We start from the raw sequence: 18,328 nt of genomic DNA, 5'->3' as shown, positions 1-18,328 counted from the left end.
GTGGCCAGGTTCTGTGCCAGCGTCTCCCATGTCTCACAATCGTTCCAAAGTTCTTCAGAAAGACCTTGGTAGTGACCTTATATCCCTTCTTCTGATGTTTGTGTGAGCACTTGCCTTGTGTGAGTTTTCTGTAAGATAGTCTTTTAGGCAAAACGTAGGTTTGGCATTTGAGCAACGTGGTCAGCCCATCAGAGTTGCACTTTCTGTGGTAGAGTATGAATGCTTGGCAATTAGTTCGAGAAAGGACCTCAGTATCGGGTACCTTATCTTGCCAGGTGATCCTCAGAATCTTCCTAAGACAATTCACATGGAAGCAATTCTGTTTCCTGCCATGGTGCTTGTAGACTCTCTAGGTTTCACAGGCATACAATAATGAGGTCATCACAATGGCTCTGTAGAGCTTCAGTTTGGTAGACAGTCAGAATCTCTTTTCTCCTACACTTTTCTGTCTGTATATGCTCTTTCTAACTGCTCTAATAATGATAAAGTTCTTAGTTACAATTATCATCTTCTCATATAGGAATGTAAATGGTTTTAACTTTATTGAATCTCTTATGATTTCTCTTTCATGTTTATCTTTTTTTGCCTCTTAGTCTTCTCTTTGGAAGTCATATTTTCTATTTAGCTTTGTTTTTTCAGTCAAGAATACTAGAAAGTTCTTTATTTTATTAGATATCCATTTTTTCCCTCTGAAGTACTATACTCAGTTGTGCTGGGTAGATGATTCTTGGTTCTAATCCTACTTCTTTGCCTTCTGGAATATCATATTCCATGTCCTCTGATCCTGCAGTGTAGCAGCTGTTAAATTTTATGTGATCCTGACAGTGGATATTTGAATTGTTTCTTTCTGGCTACTTGCACAATTTTCTCCTTGACCTGGGAGCTTTGGAATTTGGCTGTAATAATCCTGGGAGTTTTCATTTTGGGATCTCTTTTAGGAGGTGATTGGTGGAATCTTTCAATTTCTCTTTTACCCCCTGGTTCTAGAGTATCGGGACAGTTTTTCTTGATAGTTTCTTGAGAGATGATGTGTAGGCTCTTTTTATTTTTTTATCATGGCTTTCAGCTAGGCCAGTAATTTTAAAATTATCTCTCCTGGATCAATTTTCCAGTTCAGTTTTTTTTTTCCAATGAGATATTTTGCATTTTCTCCTATTCATTTTAAAATTTCTTTTCTTTTTTTTTTTTTTGGTTAGGCAGTGAGGTTAAGTGACTTGCCCAGGGTCACACAGCTAGTTAAGTGTTATGTGTCTGAGGCTCTTTTTGAACTCAGGTCCTCTTGAATCCAGGGCTGATGCTCTATCCACTGCGCCACCTAGCTGCCCCCCTTTTTAAAGTTTCTTAATGTCTCATAGAGTCATTAGCTTCTGACTTGCCCAATTCTAATTTTTAAGGAATTCTTTTTTTTTTCTTTTTGGTGAGGCAGTTGAGGGTTAAGTGACTTGCCCAGAGTCACACAGCTAAGTGAGTATTATGTATCTGAGGCAGGATTTGAATTCAGGTCCTCCTGACTTAAGGGCCGGTGCTGTATCCACTGCACCACCTAGCTGCCCCAAGGAATTGTTTTCTTCAGTCAGCTTTTGTACCACTTTTTCTATTTGGCCCATTCTGCTTTTTAGGGGGTTCTTCTCTTTAGTGAATTTTTAAGACCAGGGTCTCTGCTGCCTTGTGAGGGACCACAAGCACTCTTCTCTGCCCTAGAGCTGTGACTAGGGCCCCTGGTCCCTTGTGACTGCACACCCTAGTGCTCTTCTTCACCCTGGGACTGCTACCCGGAACTATGGATAAGGAGTGCGGTAGGATCTTGAACCCAGTGCCAGCAAAGAGTCCCCCATAATCTCTTTCTGACCATTTGTTCAACCCTCTTACAGGCTAGGTTGCTGAGAGCTTCTGGAGCTACCGCAGCCACTGATAATAAACATCTTCAAGGCTTGCTGGTGTTGAGGAGGTAGTGTTCCACCTTTGCTCTGTGCTCCACCTCAGTGTGTCAACTTTCCCACCAACCTCCTAAGTTGTCTTAGGCTGGAAAATTGTTTCACCCTGACCTTTTGTTTGTTCTGCTGCTCCAGAATTCAATGAAGATTTATTTTAAAGTTGTTTGGAGGAGACTTTGGGAGAGTTCAGATGAGTTCCTGCCACTACTCCACCATTTTGGCTCTTCCAGTCCAAAGATTTCTATGGGAGGAAAGGGAGACTATAATAGGGGGTGATGGACAAGAGTAGAATGACTGGAGAGGTTTTGGTGAGAATTAAGAATAGATGAGGCATAGAATAGGACAGAAGGATGGCAGGTTATGGTTAAAGAATTTTCAGCATTCTGGATTTTGGTATTGGAATGTTTGTGTTTGATACTGTCAAGGGTATGACCATCTGTTCTTGTGTGTGGTTGAGATAGAATGAAAGTGGAGGTCATTGGAGTTGAGAAAGTTGATTTAACTGGGAAACCATAGTATGTAAAGGCATCGATATGTATATTGAAGTCCCCAAGTATAAAGGCAGGTGGTATAGTGAAGAGGAAGACTAAGCCTGATATTGAATGCCTTGACAAAGGAAGGAGAATGATCTGGGGGCTGTCATGCTACCAGAATTTGGATATATATCGATATATATGTAGATATAGATATGGATATAGATATAGATATATCTTATATATATATACATATATGAATATAGATATCTTGAGATACTACCACAGATACTACTGTATCTCACCTTAACCAAATATCTGAATTGATGGGGACCTTGGAAGAGGAAAGGTTGAATGAAGCAGCAGAGGGATGGTCTGGAAGTAGAAACCAGAAGTTAGTGGGATACCTACTCCTTCTAGCCTATTGTGTTGGAGGCATGAGAGAAGTTACATCTAGTGCTGGAGAGAGTGGTGATTAATGCAGTGTCTTGGGGGTAAGGGAGTGAAAAATAAGTCTATTATTGGATAGTTCATATCCATCATATTCTCACAGTAGAATATAATAACGATGATAATGATTATGATAGCATTTATATATTACTTTAAGGTTTACAAATTGCTTTACAAATATTATGACATTTTATTTTATCTTTGCAACAACCCAGGGAGATAAGTGGTGTATGACCTCCATTTTACAGATTAGGAAACTGAAGCAGACAGTAGTTAAGGATCACACAGAGTCATACAGCTAGTAGGTGTCTGAGGCTGGATTTGGACTCAGGTGTTCCAGACTCCAGGTCTAGAGTTCTATCCATTCCACCTTTGAGGGATGAGAACCTCATGATTTTTGTCTTTCTGTCCCTAACTCTTAGCACAGAGTGAAAAAGCAGTATTTTATATGTTTGGAAAGGGGATTTATTTTTTAATATAAATTTTATTGAGTTTTTTTTGTTTTGTTTTTACATCACCTGCATTTCATTCCCTCCCAGAGAGCCATCCTGTATATCAATGAATACTCAAAGAAAGAAGAGGAAGAACAGAAAAAAAATAACCCAGCAAAGGCCTGTCTTTAAACAGTAATAACTCTGATAGCGAACATTTATGTAATGGTTTAAGCATTGTATAGCATATGTACAGCATTGTACATATGTTATCTCATGATTTTTAAACAGTAACAAGGACAGTCTTAGAACTGCCCTGACCTCCCAGGTATTCCCTGGATAAAGGCTGGCCCTGGGTAGGATTTCTGCATCTGTAAGCTTTTTGTTCCCACTAAATTCCGTGCTTTGTCAGCCGTACCATTTCATCCTATGCCATGTGATAGAATGACTAACATAATTAAATCTGTGCTATTGCATTGTCTGTGGGATCTGGAAATGTTTTTCTTCAACTGTCTTGGAGATTGAGCATCATTTGTAAATAGCTGGGAAAATAATAGTAACTCACATGTATTTAGCATTTCTCTCATAGAACTCTATGAGATAGGTGAATTTAAAACTGGAAGGGACTCGGAGGCCATCTGGTCGATCAGTTGACACACATTTATTAAGCATCTACTATATCCCAAGCACTGTGTTTACAATCCAAAGAAAGGCAAAAAGCATGAAATTGTTGAGTTTTAGTATCTAATCTTAGATGTGATTTTATTTTCTTGTATAATATTCTAATTGCTGCCTATATTAATGTGGGAAAAAAATAGTATGGCTAATAGGGACCAGCCACAAGCTCAGCCCTGGAATACAATACAAGATGACACCTATTAGTGAAGAGGTCTAGGGGTTTTGGGGTGCTGGGACCCCAAGATCGCGGTACCGGGCCCTGCTGAATGAATTCAACTCAAATCTTCTTCAGCCAGAGGAAAAGTTTATTAGTGATAAATGACAGAGGCCAGGTGACGCCCAAAAGGACAGGTGGGCATGAGAAAGGCTCAGCCTTTGGGGCACGAGAGATTCTCAGCTGGGTGACACCCGTAAAGACGAGCGGGCATGAGAGGTTCTCAGCCTCTGAATGAGGGCCAAGGTGGATCTTAAATACTAAAGTAACTTTGGGTGGCCAGAGAAGGGGGTTGGGAAAAGGGTCTAGGTAAGAATTCTAATTGAGGAGGTCAGAGAATGAATAGACAATGGGAATAGATAATGGAGGGAACGGGAAGGCAGAAGTTTGAAAGGCATCTGCACAAAATCAAGGTGGGGTTAGGACTTTCAAAAGGAGATAAAGGAAGGCCTTTCTGGGGCCTATAGACAAGAGGGAGCCTAAGGCTTTCAAAGGGATATGAGGGGAGTCGATTAGGAAATTTGAAGGTTTAAGGGGTTTTCTGGGTCCTGTAGACAAAAAGGAGCCAGATTCTATTCAGGGCAAGGGTTGAAGGTGCATCTGAATAAGTTCTAAATTGGTAAGCTAGGGCTTTCAAGGGAGATGAGGGTCTGGGGCCTGTGAGTCAGATTCCCTTTGGGGCAAAGGGCGGAAGATCTTGGCTTGGGCCCCGCCCCTATCATTAGTATAACTCTGCTGTGTCCAGCTGTAGGCTGGTTTGGGACTGGTAGGTGATGGTAGTGAGACTCTTGGATAGTGAAGACATTTGGATTTTGAGGGATAATTGGAAGGTGACTATTTGAGAAAAGTCCTGAATCCCATCTTTAAGCAAGCTTAGAATGTGTATTCTGTTAAATTTTGAACTATTGCCTTCCAAGTTTGGGAAGATCTAACTGGTGCTGTGAATAGATTGTTGTGGAGTCAGAAAGTCTGGAGTTCATATCTTGCCTCAGGGACTTCTTTGGTTGCTGTCTGATCCTGGACAAATCACTTAATTTCTCTTCACCTTGGGGCTAATAATATCATCTTTCCTTATAGGATTGTTGTGGGGATCAAATAAAGCACTTTGTAAACCTTAAAAGTTCTAGATAAATCCTATTGTTGTTACTGGTTTTAGCTTAGGAAACTTGAAAATTAGAGGTGAATATCCTTTTGTGTGTATCCCTTAGCAAACAAAGAGCCATACATAGTCTTTCAGGTGTTTAATACAGCAGTGGTACTCAACTTTTGGTCTCATGAGTCCTTTGCTCTCTTAAAAATTGTTGAGGACTTTCCTAAAGAGTTTTCATCGATATGGCTTACATTTATTGATATTTACTGCATTATAAATAAAAAATCTTAGTATTATTTTATTTGCAGTAATATGATGTCCAAAATTTAATGGCTTACCTAGCAAACCAGATGGGCATGCCCTTTAAGAAACCTCTGATCTGTAAAATGTAAACTCTCTTAAGAGCAGGGAGGGACTTTGTCTGTCTTCGGTTTTATTTTCTCATATATCACCCAGTAAGTTGTTCTGTATGTAGTAGGCTTTTGATAAATGTTTAAACTGAAAGTATTTAAACTCTGGCTGTGGACCAGCCTGCGACCCCCAACTACATTTTATTATTGTGTTTGGAACTCAGGATGCCTTCACCAGTGAAACAATTTTTCAAATAGATTTGATTTTTTTTTTATTGTTAACATATATCAATGACATAAACCACTTTAAAATACAAAGAAAAACATGGTGTAGTGAATGGCTCGACGAACTTAAGAGTTAAGGAGACCTGAGTTTTAACCCTGCCTTAGATAATTACAAGCTGGGTGACTCTGGGCCAAGTCAGTCTGTGTATCTTGGCCTCCATTTCCTCACATGTAAAATAAGGGAATTAGACTTAATGACCTCTAAGGTACCTTTCAACCATAAATCTATAGTTTTAGTTTAAAACGTTGAAATCAGGAACCTGTTCTTGTCCTGGATGTAGTTGCTGAGGTGTTCTCAAAAATGTGCCACTAAATTGATTTCTTCCATTTCTTCTAGTACATGCCAAGGCCACTGATTAGAAGGAGAGGGAGCAAGTGGGCAGTATGAAGGGGCTGAATGGTTCTGGGGCCAGTTTTATCCAGTTTCAGCTGTTATTTTCTAGGACTGAATAAAAGCAAACCCAGCCCAGTGGGGAAGGGTTACATATATGTTCTTTGCTGGGTTGGAGACCACTTGCTTTACTCATGAAGATGGAGGAAGTAGGGAGATCTGATTTGTTGTATGGAAGTTTTGTTTACAACCAACTTGTCTAGAATACAACCCGTCTTTATATTGAGAAAATACCTCTCATTTGTTTCCTAAATATCATTGTTCAGTTGTGCCGTATTGTAATTGTTGCTAGATCAGTACCATTCATCTTCTTGTCCAAGTTTCTAGAAGTGGCCCCACCCCAAGAGGGTACCCCAAGATAAATTAGAAAATAGAGAATTCATACCATGGGGAAGGAGAACATCGCATCTGACTCTTAAAAGGTAATTGCATGTAGTGTTTGGAATTTTTGTTATTAACTGTGGTAGCTACAGATTTTTTTAATTCATGTAAATGTAATTTGCCACAAACTCATGAAAATTCATACTTAGGCAAAATAGGACTTTCTTTTCCTAATTAAAAAACTCTTTAAATAGCAGTTAGGTGGTGTGGTGGATAGAACGTTGGGCCTGAAGTCAGGAAGACTTGAGTTCAAAACCAGCCTCAGGTACTCCTAGCTGTTTGACCCTGGGAACTCACTTAACCCTGTGTGCCTCAGTTTCCTCATCTGTCAGATGAGCTGGAGAAGAAAATGGCAAATTACTCCGGTATCTCTGCCAAGAAAACCCCAAATGGGGTCATGGAGAGTAGGATACAACTGAGACAACTCTACAACAACAACAACAAATAGCAGACTCCTGCAGTTTTGTATAAATGTATCTACTGTTATCTTATTCTTAATGTTTCCCTCTGTACCCTGTTAAATATGCAGGGTTACATTTTTCAGCAGTGAAGCTGCAGATACAGGTGTCTTTGCTTTTTTTGTACTTTTGGGCCCTGTTTTGGAATAAATAGATTGATGAAGCATCTGACCCTGGTGACTTGTCAGTGGTGTTTTGTTGCCCTTTTCTGTTTCCTCTTCCTTTTTATAAGTTTTTCCTTAAATTGCTCAGCCTTGGGAAAGGATTTCTATTCCTGCTAACTGCTTTGACAAGGTTCTGAATAAGATGTTAAAAAACTTATTGCTTGAATTTTCAGGATTTAAACACTGTCATGCTATAGCTCCCCTTTGCAAACTGAAAAAAAAATCCATTTGAGTTCAACTTCCTCCTTTTCCATTCTTTCCCCCCAAAATATTTAGGAAGTGAAATAATCTTAGAAGTTTTCTTTTACTTGCCGAAGGCAAGTTCTTATTTAAGAGATCTTTGTGAGAGTTAGATTCATTTTTCAACTAAGATGAAAGGTCATGAACAGTTTTGATTAAGCACTAACCTGTGTGCCCAGCACTGTACTGATCCAATCTAATAAAAATTTATTAAATGTCTACTAGGGACAGCTAGGTAGCCAGCCCCAGAATCAGGAGGACCAGAGTTCAAATCCTGCCTCAGACACTTACTAGCTGGGTGACTCTGGGCAAGTCATTTAACCCTCTTTGCCTTAGTTTCCTCATCTGTAATGATCTGTATATTTAACAGGGTACAGAGGGAAATATAATGCAGAAATATTAAGAATAAGATAATATAGATACATTTATACAAAACTAAAAATTTGTGTTTAAAGTAAGCTGGCGAAGGAAATGGTAAACCTCTTAAGTATATCTGCCAAGAAAACCCCAAATGAGGTCATGGAGAGTCGGACTGAAAGGACTCAACCACGGCAACAGATACCTACTGTGTAAGAAGCACTGTTGAGGATGCAGTCAGTTAAAAGGAAGATCGTCCCTGCCCTCTAGGAGTTTAACTGTCTGAAGGGGGAGACAGCACACAAGGAGGCAGAAAAGGAGTCAGGGAGTGCTGGGCATTAGGTTCATAGATTACAGCTGGAAAGGAGCTTAGAGCCCTTCTAATTAACTCCTCATTTTACACAAAAGGAAACTGAAGTCCGAAATTTAAGTGATTTTTGCCAGTGGTCATGTAGACAAACAAGGTAGAGCTGAGATTGGAACGAAGTCCTTATTCTAACTCCATTTTACACATAAAAGCAATTAGGAAGTAGTACAGATGGTACGAAGAACATTGGCTCTGTAGTCAGAGTCCTGGGTTCAAGTCCCACCTCTGACCTTGGACTAATCACTTAATTGCTTGGACTTCAGTTTTCTCAGTAAAATGAGGGTGTTGGACCAGTTGGCCTCTACAGTGGAGTCCAGCTCTAGGTCTGTCCTTCTGAATTACAGAATCTAAGATGACATTATCATTGAGTGTTAAATCCTGTGGTTCAGACTTTACAACCTGTTTCCCACCTGTCTTTCCTGATTAATTTCACATTATTCCCCTAGAGCACTCTACAGGCTGGCCAAATTGGCCTGCTTGGTTTTTCCCATACATGACATTCCTTCTTCACTCCACCTTTTTTTTTTTAATGCCCTAATCCAGGCCACATTTCTGTGGTCTTTGTCTTTTTAAAAAATTTTTTAATACATTTGTGTATTTTTACATGTATTTATAATATGCCCATCTGGCTACCCCCCCCCAGAATGCAAGAATCCCCCCAAAACAACTCATGAATTGTCCAGCAATACAAATTCCCACATTGTCCCTGCCTGAAAATATATCTTTTTAAAGTCTCTCTGCTTAGGTGGGCAGCAGCAGCAGCAGTGTGTTTGACCTTCAGTTTTCTAGACTCTTGATTTATCATTGTATTGGTCAGAGTTCTAGATCAAGGGTGAGACCATATGTGGCCCTCTAGGTCCTCAAATCCCCTTAATAAAAAGATTTTGTTCTGTAAGACTTGAACTCAATCAAAAGGCCCCACCCAGAGACCTGAGGCAGCAGGTACACTACCCCTCTAAATCTAGGGTTTTTAAAAGTTATTTTTCCTCTGCAGTGTGGTCATTTTGGAAGTCATTTCCCTCATTCTGATCACTTTACTCTGCATGAGTTCATTTTACCCCATACTTTATTTTTTTTATTTTATTAAATATTTTTATTTTATTGAATACTTCCCAATTTAATTAAAAATATTTTAAACATTCATTTATTAAAATTTTGGGTTCCAAATTTTCTCCCACTCTCCCACCCAGTAAGAAGGCAAATAATATATTAATTATACATGTGAAGTCATGTAAAACGTATTTCAATATTAGCCATGTTACCCAAAAGCCCCACAAAAAAGCAAGAAAAATTAGATGAAAAAAGTATTCAGTCTGCACTTGGAGTTCATCAGTTCTCTGGAGGTAGAGAGTATTTTTTTTTCATGGGTCCTTTGAATTATCTTGGATTACTGTATTGATCAGAGACTAGCTAAGTCTTTCACAGTTGATCATCCTTACAATATTGTTGTTACTGTGTACAATGTTTTCCTGGTTCTACTCACTTCACTTTGCATTAATTCATATATGTTTTCCCAGGCATTATTTTTTAAAATAAATTTTCAGTGATGTCTTTTTAAAAAATCACCATAATTTCCCCCAGTATTCTCCTTCCTCCTCCTTTGAGAGAGCCATACCATATAACATTTTCTAAAATACAAAAAGAGAAAAATTCAGCAAAATTGACTGATACATGAAAAACTGAAAATATGTGAGCTATTTCACCCATGGATCTCCCACCTCTTAAAAGGGTGGATGTGGGATGTTTTCAGTATCTTCTTTGGAGGTATAAACTTGTTCTTTGTAATTTTGTAACATTTGCTTTTGAATTTTTTATAGTGGCTATTTCTGTTTTCATTGTTTTATTCATTTTGTATATTGTTTTCTTGTCTCAGTTCACTCTCCATCAGTTCATATAGTATTTCAATGCTTCTCTTTTGTTGTTCAGTTACGTCTGACTCTTTATGACCCTGGTTGGAGTTTTCTTGGCAGAGATAACTGGAGTGGTTTGCCATTTCCTTTCCCTGCTCATTTGACAGATGAGGAAACTGAGGCAAAGAGGGTTAAGTGACTTGCCCAGGGTCACACAGCTAGGAAGTGTCTGAGGCCAGATTTGAACTCAGGAAGATGAGTCTTCCTGGCTCTAGACGTAATACTCTATTCACTGCTCCATATACTTCTCTGTGTTTATTGTAATTGTCCTTTCTTATGGCACATTAATATGTGCCATTTCATTCGTATATCATAATTTGTTTGGCCATTCCCCGGTTGATGGATATCTGTTTTGTTTTCAGTTCTTTGCTGGCATAAAAAGTGCTGTAATAAATGTTTTGGTGTTTTGGGGGTTTTCTTATCGATGGTCTCCTAGGAGTATAAAGTAGTGGAATCTTGGAGTCAGTAAGTATGGATAGTTTAGTCACTTGATTTGCCGAACTCCAGTTTGCTTCCCATCATTTTAATTTTACAGATTTACAACTGTACCAATAATGCACAAGTATGCTTGTCTCCCTATTTCCCCCTCCCTCATTGATTATTCCCATTTTTTATCATTTTGCCACTTGTGCAGGATATAAAGTGAAAGAAGGACCGTTTTGATTTTCTGTATCAGTTCTTAGAGACCTTACCAGTTTCCATTTCATTACTTCTTATGGTGCAATATTATTGCGTTACATTCAGATACCGTAATTTATTTAGCAACTCCCTAATAGAACAGCCCCTTCATTTGCAAATTTTTAGTTATTACAAAGAGTACCTGCAGGCTACATTTCAGGGCCTGAGCTTTTCTGTGGAGCTTTTACTCATCACCCTGCCTATTTCTGAAATCCCATTACCATGTAGCTATAAAACCTGTGTGTGTGTGTGTGTGTGTGTGTGTGTGTGTGTGTGTGTGTGTGTTCGAAATCCTGTCGGAGGATTTAGAATTGGAATTTGAGATTGATGTTGAAACTTGAATTATTTTAAAAATATGTATCTCGTTTCTGATATATCTTACTTTCCTCAGGTAGACTGTAAATTCCATGAGAGCAGGTTCATATCAATACCATTGTTCAGTCTTCAGTTGTTTTTCTTGGCAAAGGTATTGGAGTGGTTGGTCATTTCCCTTCCCTTTCAGTATGCTTCCTCCCACTACCTACAGCAGCTGTATGCTAGGCACTGTGCTAGAGATAGGAAAGACAAAGTGATTAGTCCCTGCCCTAAAGGAGCTTCTACTCTCCTAGGGGAAATAAGTAAGTATTGTTTAAGGAAAATTGAGAAAGGAAAGTACACAAACAAAACATTGGTAGAGATTAGGGAAGAACTCCCAGAGAAGGTGGCCTTAGAACTAGGCCTTGAAAGGAGGTAGACTAGGATTCTAGGAGGCTGTGATTAGGAGTTAACACTGGCCTGAGAGATTGGTGGTGGGAATGGCCAAGGCTCGAGATGGAGTATGGAGAAGAGGTAATCCAGCCTGGTTGAAATGTTAGGTTCTCGAAGTGCATAAAGTCATAGATGTCACCATTACTCGTCACATTTTTGGATGACACAAAGTTGGGCAGGGAACGAGAAGAAGAGAACAGGCACTTATTAAGCACCTACTATTATACCAGGAACTCTGCTAAGCTCTTCACAAATAGTATCTCATTTAACTCTTATTACCCTCATTTTGGGCAGCTAGGGGGTGCCATAGTGCACAGAGTGCAAGGCCTGGAATCAGGAAGGCTCATCTCCCTGAATTCAAATCTGGCCACAGAAACTTCCTAGCTGTGTGACTCTGGGCAAATCACTTCACCCTGTTTGCCTCAGTTTTCTCATCTGTATAATGAGCTGGAGAAGGAAATGGCAAACCACTCCAGTGTCTTCGCCAAGAAAACCCCAAAAAGGGATCATGAGGAGTCAGGCATGCCTGAAAACAACAGAACGACACCACTATCTTGCCTCCAGGACCACCTCTCTAACCACTGTACCACCTGTACCACCTTGCTGGGGTAGCTAACCCAATGAATGACTGGATCCAAAAGTATCTTGATGGACTGAGCTGAATCTATTAAGAAGAAATTCGTCAAGAATAAGTGTAAAGGCCTACATTGGGGTTTAAAAAAATCAGCTTACATAGGGGAGGCATGATTAGATAGTAGTTTGTCTGAAGTGTGTGTAGATTGTAGTAGATTCCCTGTTCAGTATGAGTCAGCTATGTGATCTCATAAGACTGAAAACTAATGTGATCTTGGATTTCATCTAGAGATATCACTTCCAGAAATAGGGAGGTTGTGGTCCATCTCTACTCTCACCTGGTTATTGTTTCTGTTTAGTCATTATTCTTCATGGGGGTTTTCTTGGCAGAGATACTAAAGTAGTTTGCCATTTCTTTCTCTATCTTATTTTACAGATGAAGAAACTGAGGCAAAGAGAGTTAAGTGACTTGCCCAGGGTCACACAGCTAGGAAGTGTCTGAGAGGCCAGATTTGAACTCAGAAAGATGAGTCTTCCTGGCTTCAAGCTCTACGACCCCTGGGCCACCTAGCCTAATAATAGGTAGCATTTAGTGCTTTAGGGTTTGCAAAGTGCTTTACATATATGTTAACTCATTTGATCCTGGAATATTTTGATCAGTTCCTTCTTGCACATCTTAGGGAGGATATTGATCAGCCAGAGAACATCCAGAGGAGGGCTGCTATTGTCAATTGAAGGAACTGAGTGTATTTAGCCTAGAGAAGACTTGGGAGGGTACTTGATAACTCATCAGTATTGAAAGTCTGCTATTTGTCCTTTGTTCTCCAAGAGGACCATGACATCAGGAAGGTGATGTCATGACTTGCAAGTGAATTGGATTTAAGCGAGGGAGGACTGTGCAAGGTCACCAGCCTCACTTTCTCCTCCAGAGCCTTCCGGACCCAGTGGCCAGATATGGATCAGGAGGACTAGAGATGGGGGGGGGGGGATGTTGGCCTTTTTAAATTAAGGTCTTTAGCAGGTCTCAGTTTGATAGGTGTGGAAGAGGTCAGACTTTACCTGTTGTTCCCTCGCGGTAGAACCAGGAACAGTGGGTGGAAGTTACAAAGAGGCAAATTTAGACTTGAAGTCCGGAAAACTTGTCCAGAATTGTAATCCGGCTGCTTCTGGAGCTAGTGGGTTTCTTTTATTGGCAGTCTTCTGAAGCAAAGGTTGAATAAGCCCTTGTCTGGTCTGGTACAGTTGGGATTCCTTTTAGGGTGTGAGTTGGACTGGATAGCTTCACAAGTCTCTTCCAACCCAAGTCTGTGATTCTGTGAAATGTCTAAAGTGGATATTGATGGTGGAGATCCTTAAATGCCAAGGCAAAGAATTTATATTTTCTTCTCTAGCCAGTGGGGAGCTGTTAAAGGTTCTTGAGAAGGGGCGTATGGTCATAGGATCATAGAGAGAGCTAGAAGGAACCTTGGAGGCTATTTGACCTGCCCAAGGTCACAGGGTTAGGATTGGAGGGAGGCTTTGATTACAGGTGCTCTTTTAGACACTGTACCAAGATACCTCACTAACGGCAAAAACTTGTGCTTAAGGAAGAGGATTTTTGATGACTTTCACCTTAGCCATAGTAGAATTTTAGTAAATATTTGGTGATATTTTGATATAAATAAACACTGGTAGTAAATATTTGATAATATTTGATAGGTACAAAACTTATTTCTGTAACTTGTACATAGGGAAATATAACAGAGGGTATAGAGTAATAGAGGGGCAGGAAGGAGAGACTAGGCGAAAAACACTAGGAGAGTTAGAGAAAGGAGCGAGTACTAACTGCTAGGAGTAATCAGAGAAGGTCTTATAGAGTAGGAAGAACTTGGGCTGAGCAATGAATGAAGATCAAGCAACAAACACTTATTAGACACCTACTGTGTACCAGGCACTGTGCTATAGGTGTGGAGGTTATGAAGACAACATTGAAATAGTTCCTGCCCTCAAGGAGTTTACATTCTATTGATAGTGAGATAGGGAGATAAAATGTGGATTTCAAGGAAAAAGCAAGTATGCCAAGTATGAACTATGAAAGGCAGTGAGTGATATGAGAAAACTGGAGTGGTTTTCTGAAGGGCTTTTAGTGCCTAGCTAGCAGTTATATTTTAACTTAGAAGTAATAAGGAACCTTTGAAGGTTCTGGAGTAGGTAGGGGCATGGTCCAGCCTGTACCTTGGGGAAATTATTTTGGCCACCGTGTGAAGAATAGGTTAGTGAATGACAGAAGATGCTGGTGATAGGGAGATAGAGAGTCTACTATACTAGTCCAAGTGATGAGGGTCTACATTATTGTGCTCATGTGAGTGGAAAGAAGATTGATCACTGTAAGGGTTCAAATCAGGATGAAACGTAAACGTACCTTTAAAAAATACAGATACCTTTTTACGTCACTGCCATTTCTGGATTTCTGGGCATTTGCCTCCATCCCCTTCCCCATTGAATACCTTTCTTAAAGAAGACATTACAGAAAAACAACCATACCATGGCTGCTTCTGGCAACGTGTGTGTGCTTTGTTCTGCCCTCATAGTTTGTTGCTTCTTTGCTGAGAAAGGAGGGTATGTTTTGTTATTGTATTTATTGTACACCAATTTATTCTTGTTCTTCAGACCCCTTATTAGTTTTTCATTTCCTTGGAATTTGGCTTCCTTTTACTCACTGGTCTTTGAATTTTCATAGTTGAAGTCATGCTGGATATTGTGTTTCTGGTTCAGCTTATTTCACTCTGCGTCTTTTCATGTTTCTCAGAATTCATTTGTCATTTCTTCCTGCATAATAATATCCCATTGCATTCATAAACTATGTCATACTCAGCCATTCCCTAATCGATGGGCACTTTGTTTCCGTCATTGCTACCACAGAAAGTGCTGCTGTGAATGTTTTGGTGTATAGTGGAATGTTCTGTCTTTGACATCCTTGGTCTGTATTACCCATTAGAGACATCATTGGGTCAAAGGTTATACTTTGCAATGCTTTTGAGAGTTCTTGGTTCATATCCTTTGACCATTTATCTGTTGGTCACTGGGGACTGGATATTAGACTTACATATTTATCAAATATTTATATATTTTAGATACCAAGCCCTTATTAGAGAAATTTGATGCAGATTTTTTTCCCCATTTGACCACTTTGCTTCTTATCCTAGAAGTTGTCTGTATAGAAACTTTTCAGTTTCTGGTTTCCTCTTCTGCTGTAAACATAGTGTTATGTTCTTTTAGTCAATTTACTAAATAAAATAGTAGGTGGCACAATGGATAGAGTGCTGGGCCTGAGGTGAGAAAGGCTCATCTCCCTGAGTTCAGATCTGGACTCAGACCCTCACTGTCTGTGTGACCCTGGGTAAGTCACTTAGTCCTGTTTTCCTCAGTTTCATCTGTAAGATGAACTGGAAAAGGAAATGGCAACACTCTAGTATTTTTGTGAAGAAAACCCCAAACGTGGGGTCACAATGAGTCAGACACATTGAGAAATGAGTGAATAACAAAAGTTAGCTTTAGTCTTTTTTTTTTTTTTAAGGTAGCTCTCTTCCCCTCACCCTGTCTCCTCCTTTCATTTGATATTTCCCCTTCCTTGCCTTTCCTTCAGCTACTCTGGTTCCTTAGTTTTTAAATTTCATTTTTTTTGCACTTTTCAAAAGAGATTTTTCTCTCTTCATTATCTATTTTCTCTTGACTGTCATTCATTGATTGATCACGCTTAAAATCATCTCTTTGTCTTCATGAAATCAGAGCTTCCAAGGTATTCATTCTAGGCTCTCCTCTCTAGACACTTTCTGCCACTGCCTTGTAGGGCTTATTCCATGGATTCCCCTTTTCTGTTGGGCCTCATTTGCTAAACAGTGTGCATTAATGTAGGTGTCATAGAAGACACTGCCCCATTATAGGGCCCCTCCCCCACCACGTCCCTTATTACTCAATCCACTTATGACTTATATCCGATCATGTTGACCTTTTTTTCTACATATGTCTGGAAATCTCCTGGTGTCTGTTTTCTTTCCTCCAGCTGCCTGTGTTGCAAGGAGTTCTAACTTTCTAATCCCTCTCCTCCCCAGAGCAAATAGACTTTTCAAGCACCGAAGCCCCCAGGCCTCATCCAGCTAAGGTTCTCATCTCTCTTCACCTGTAGGACCATTCATCAGTGGAATCTTCTTTCATTCCAAAGTAAGGCCTACTTCCTTCCCTCTCCCATTTTTCAACTCACTACCCCCCAGGTTCTTGTCTTTCTGAGACCACAGAGGTCACCTTTCCCTCTCATTGCTAGCTCTTGATTTGACCCTGACCCCCACAAATCATGCTTATTTCCCTACTCCTCTACCTTTATTTATATACTTTTTCTCATGTTGTAATGTAGTCCCACAAAAGAAGCTTTCACCAGTAGACAAGATGTCATTATGTTCTGTCCATAATGCCCTCTATCTGCCTTTTCGCTGTTACTTTTACAAGATTTCTACCTTCACCCCTGTCTCATGTAGAAAGCCTGAAAGGCTTGTAGCCAAGCTGGATTTTGAGGCAAAAGCTAACTTCCATGGCCTGCAGACCAGTGTCTCCATGACATTAGAGAAAGGAAAGGGCGACTGGGTTGAAGGGGTGAGTTTTGACCTAAACCTGTGTCTTGTCCTTAGGTCTGCTAGTGCAGCCTCACTATCCCTCATGAGGTATAGGGGTGGGGTGCTAAGTTAGCTCACTGTCAGTGAACATCAGTTCCTGGGTTTTGGGGTTGTTTTTTAACCCTTTGGATTATGGATATCCTGGACCAGAGACAGCTGAAGTTGCTTCATCTTTCATGTATAATTTCTGTTTTTGAGAGGGTGTAGAGATCCAGGGAAAATGTCTAGTCCTCTATCTTGTTGCTCATGTGATCTGGTACATCAAAGGTTACAAATACTTTGGTTACTTTTCTTGTACAATTGCAAATTTTTATCTAGAATTGTTGGACAAATTCATAGCCTTACTAAATGTATTAGTTTGCCTGGCTTCCCATAACACTGAGTGTTTTCCCATCCATTTTTTTTGTTCTTTGCTAATTTCTGGGGTATGAGGTGGAAACTCAGTTGTTTTAGTAAGCATTTTTCTTGTTAGTGGAACATTGAAACCTATGCTCTTTTACAACTTGAGTTATACCCTCTATTTGAAAAATGCTTTGCTACTTTGCATAATAGTCTAAAGGTATATCAAATGCTGTCTTTGCTTGACTTATTTGCTGATTTCTGCTGTACTATGTTTTTGATACATTGAAAAAAATAGACTTATTTTCCACAAAAAAAGATGTTTTCATTTTAGACTGAAGGAAAACTTTTTGTGGTTTTCTAGGCAGGGCTGTGTTTTGTGGTATTTAGATTTGTAGGTATGGCAATCCAATATTGAAAAAAAAAATTCCCCTGTGCCTCTTTACCATTTGACATCCTAGGTACAGATGTCCAGTTGAGGCAGATCTATTTCCTTCCAAGGTTTTATGCTCCCATGAGTGGCACTCAAAGTATTATTTGGAGCATTGTTGATGGGAGTTACAGGTGGTGAGGCCTTGTTATTCCTTATCACCTTTCCCCTGGGGTCCAGGAGAAGCCCCTTCTTGGCAAAAGAAGCTGGGATTAACTGGGGAAGCATAGGCAGGTTTTTGCATGATGGTGATGAGTGAGAATCACTATGAAAGCTGATGGGGAGCTGGAAGTAGGAGCTAAGCACAGATGGAGGGAGGAAGGAAAAATAGATAATTAGTTCTGCAAAAGGCAGCCTCAGACACTTACTAGCAGTATGACCTTGGGCAAGTCACTTAACCCTGTTTGCCTCAGTTTCCTTATCTGTAAACTGAGCTGGAGAAGGAAATGGCAAACCACTCCAGTATCTTTTGTCAAGAAAACCTCAAATGGCATCATGAAGGGTCAGATACAACTGAAACTACTGATGATGGATCAGAAGATAGCAGTAAGTAGGCAGACATCTGAGTAACTATTCTAGTCCTAGAGTATAGAATATATGAGTTGATATAGATTTTGTACAATCCAGTACAGAATACGCAGCAGTGAAATCCCCCTTCTTTATCTTGTCTTGAGCTAGGCTTTCTGCTGTAAAATAGCTATGCTTTGATTTTCTTAAAATGAATCCCTGTGATCTTGGGTTG

At 39.8% G+C, this 18,328-nt stretch overlaps 1 protein-coding gene across 2 annotated transcripts in view; it reads left to right on the top strand.

Annotated features, from left to right (window-relative positions):
* FAM169A (family with sequence similarity 169 member A) overlaps positions 1-18,328 on the top strand; it is a 68,356-nt gene that overhangs the window by 6,999 nt on the left and 43,029 nt on the right. Inside the window, exon 2 of one of the 2 annotated variants that reach the window (XM_020998490.1) lies at positions 16,263-16,371. The exons of the other annotated variant lie outside the window; for it this stretch is intronic. The gene's annotated coding sequence lies outside the window, so the exon portion shown is untranslated. The remainder of the gene's footprint in view (positions 1-16,262; positions 16,372-18,328) is intronic. 2 annotated transcript variants of the gene reach the window in all.

The sequence above is a fragment of the Phascolarctos cinereus genome, unplaced genomic scaffold (genome assembly GCF_003287225.1).
Source record: "Phascolarctos cinereus isolate Bilbo 61053 unplaced genomic scaffold, phaCin_HiC Scaffold_4;HRSCAF=312, whole genome shotgun sequence".
In the NCBI taxonomy this organism is placed as follows: Eukaryota; Metazoa; Chordata; class Mammalia; order Diprotodontia; family Phascolarctidae; genus Phascolarctos; species Phascolarctos cinereus.
This window is presented reverse-complemented; position numbering and strand designations above follow the sequence as displayed.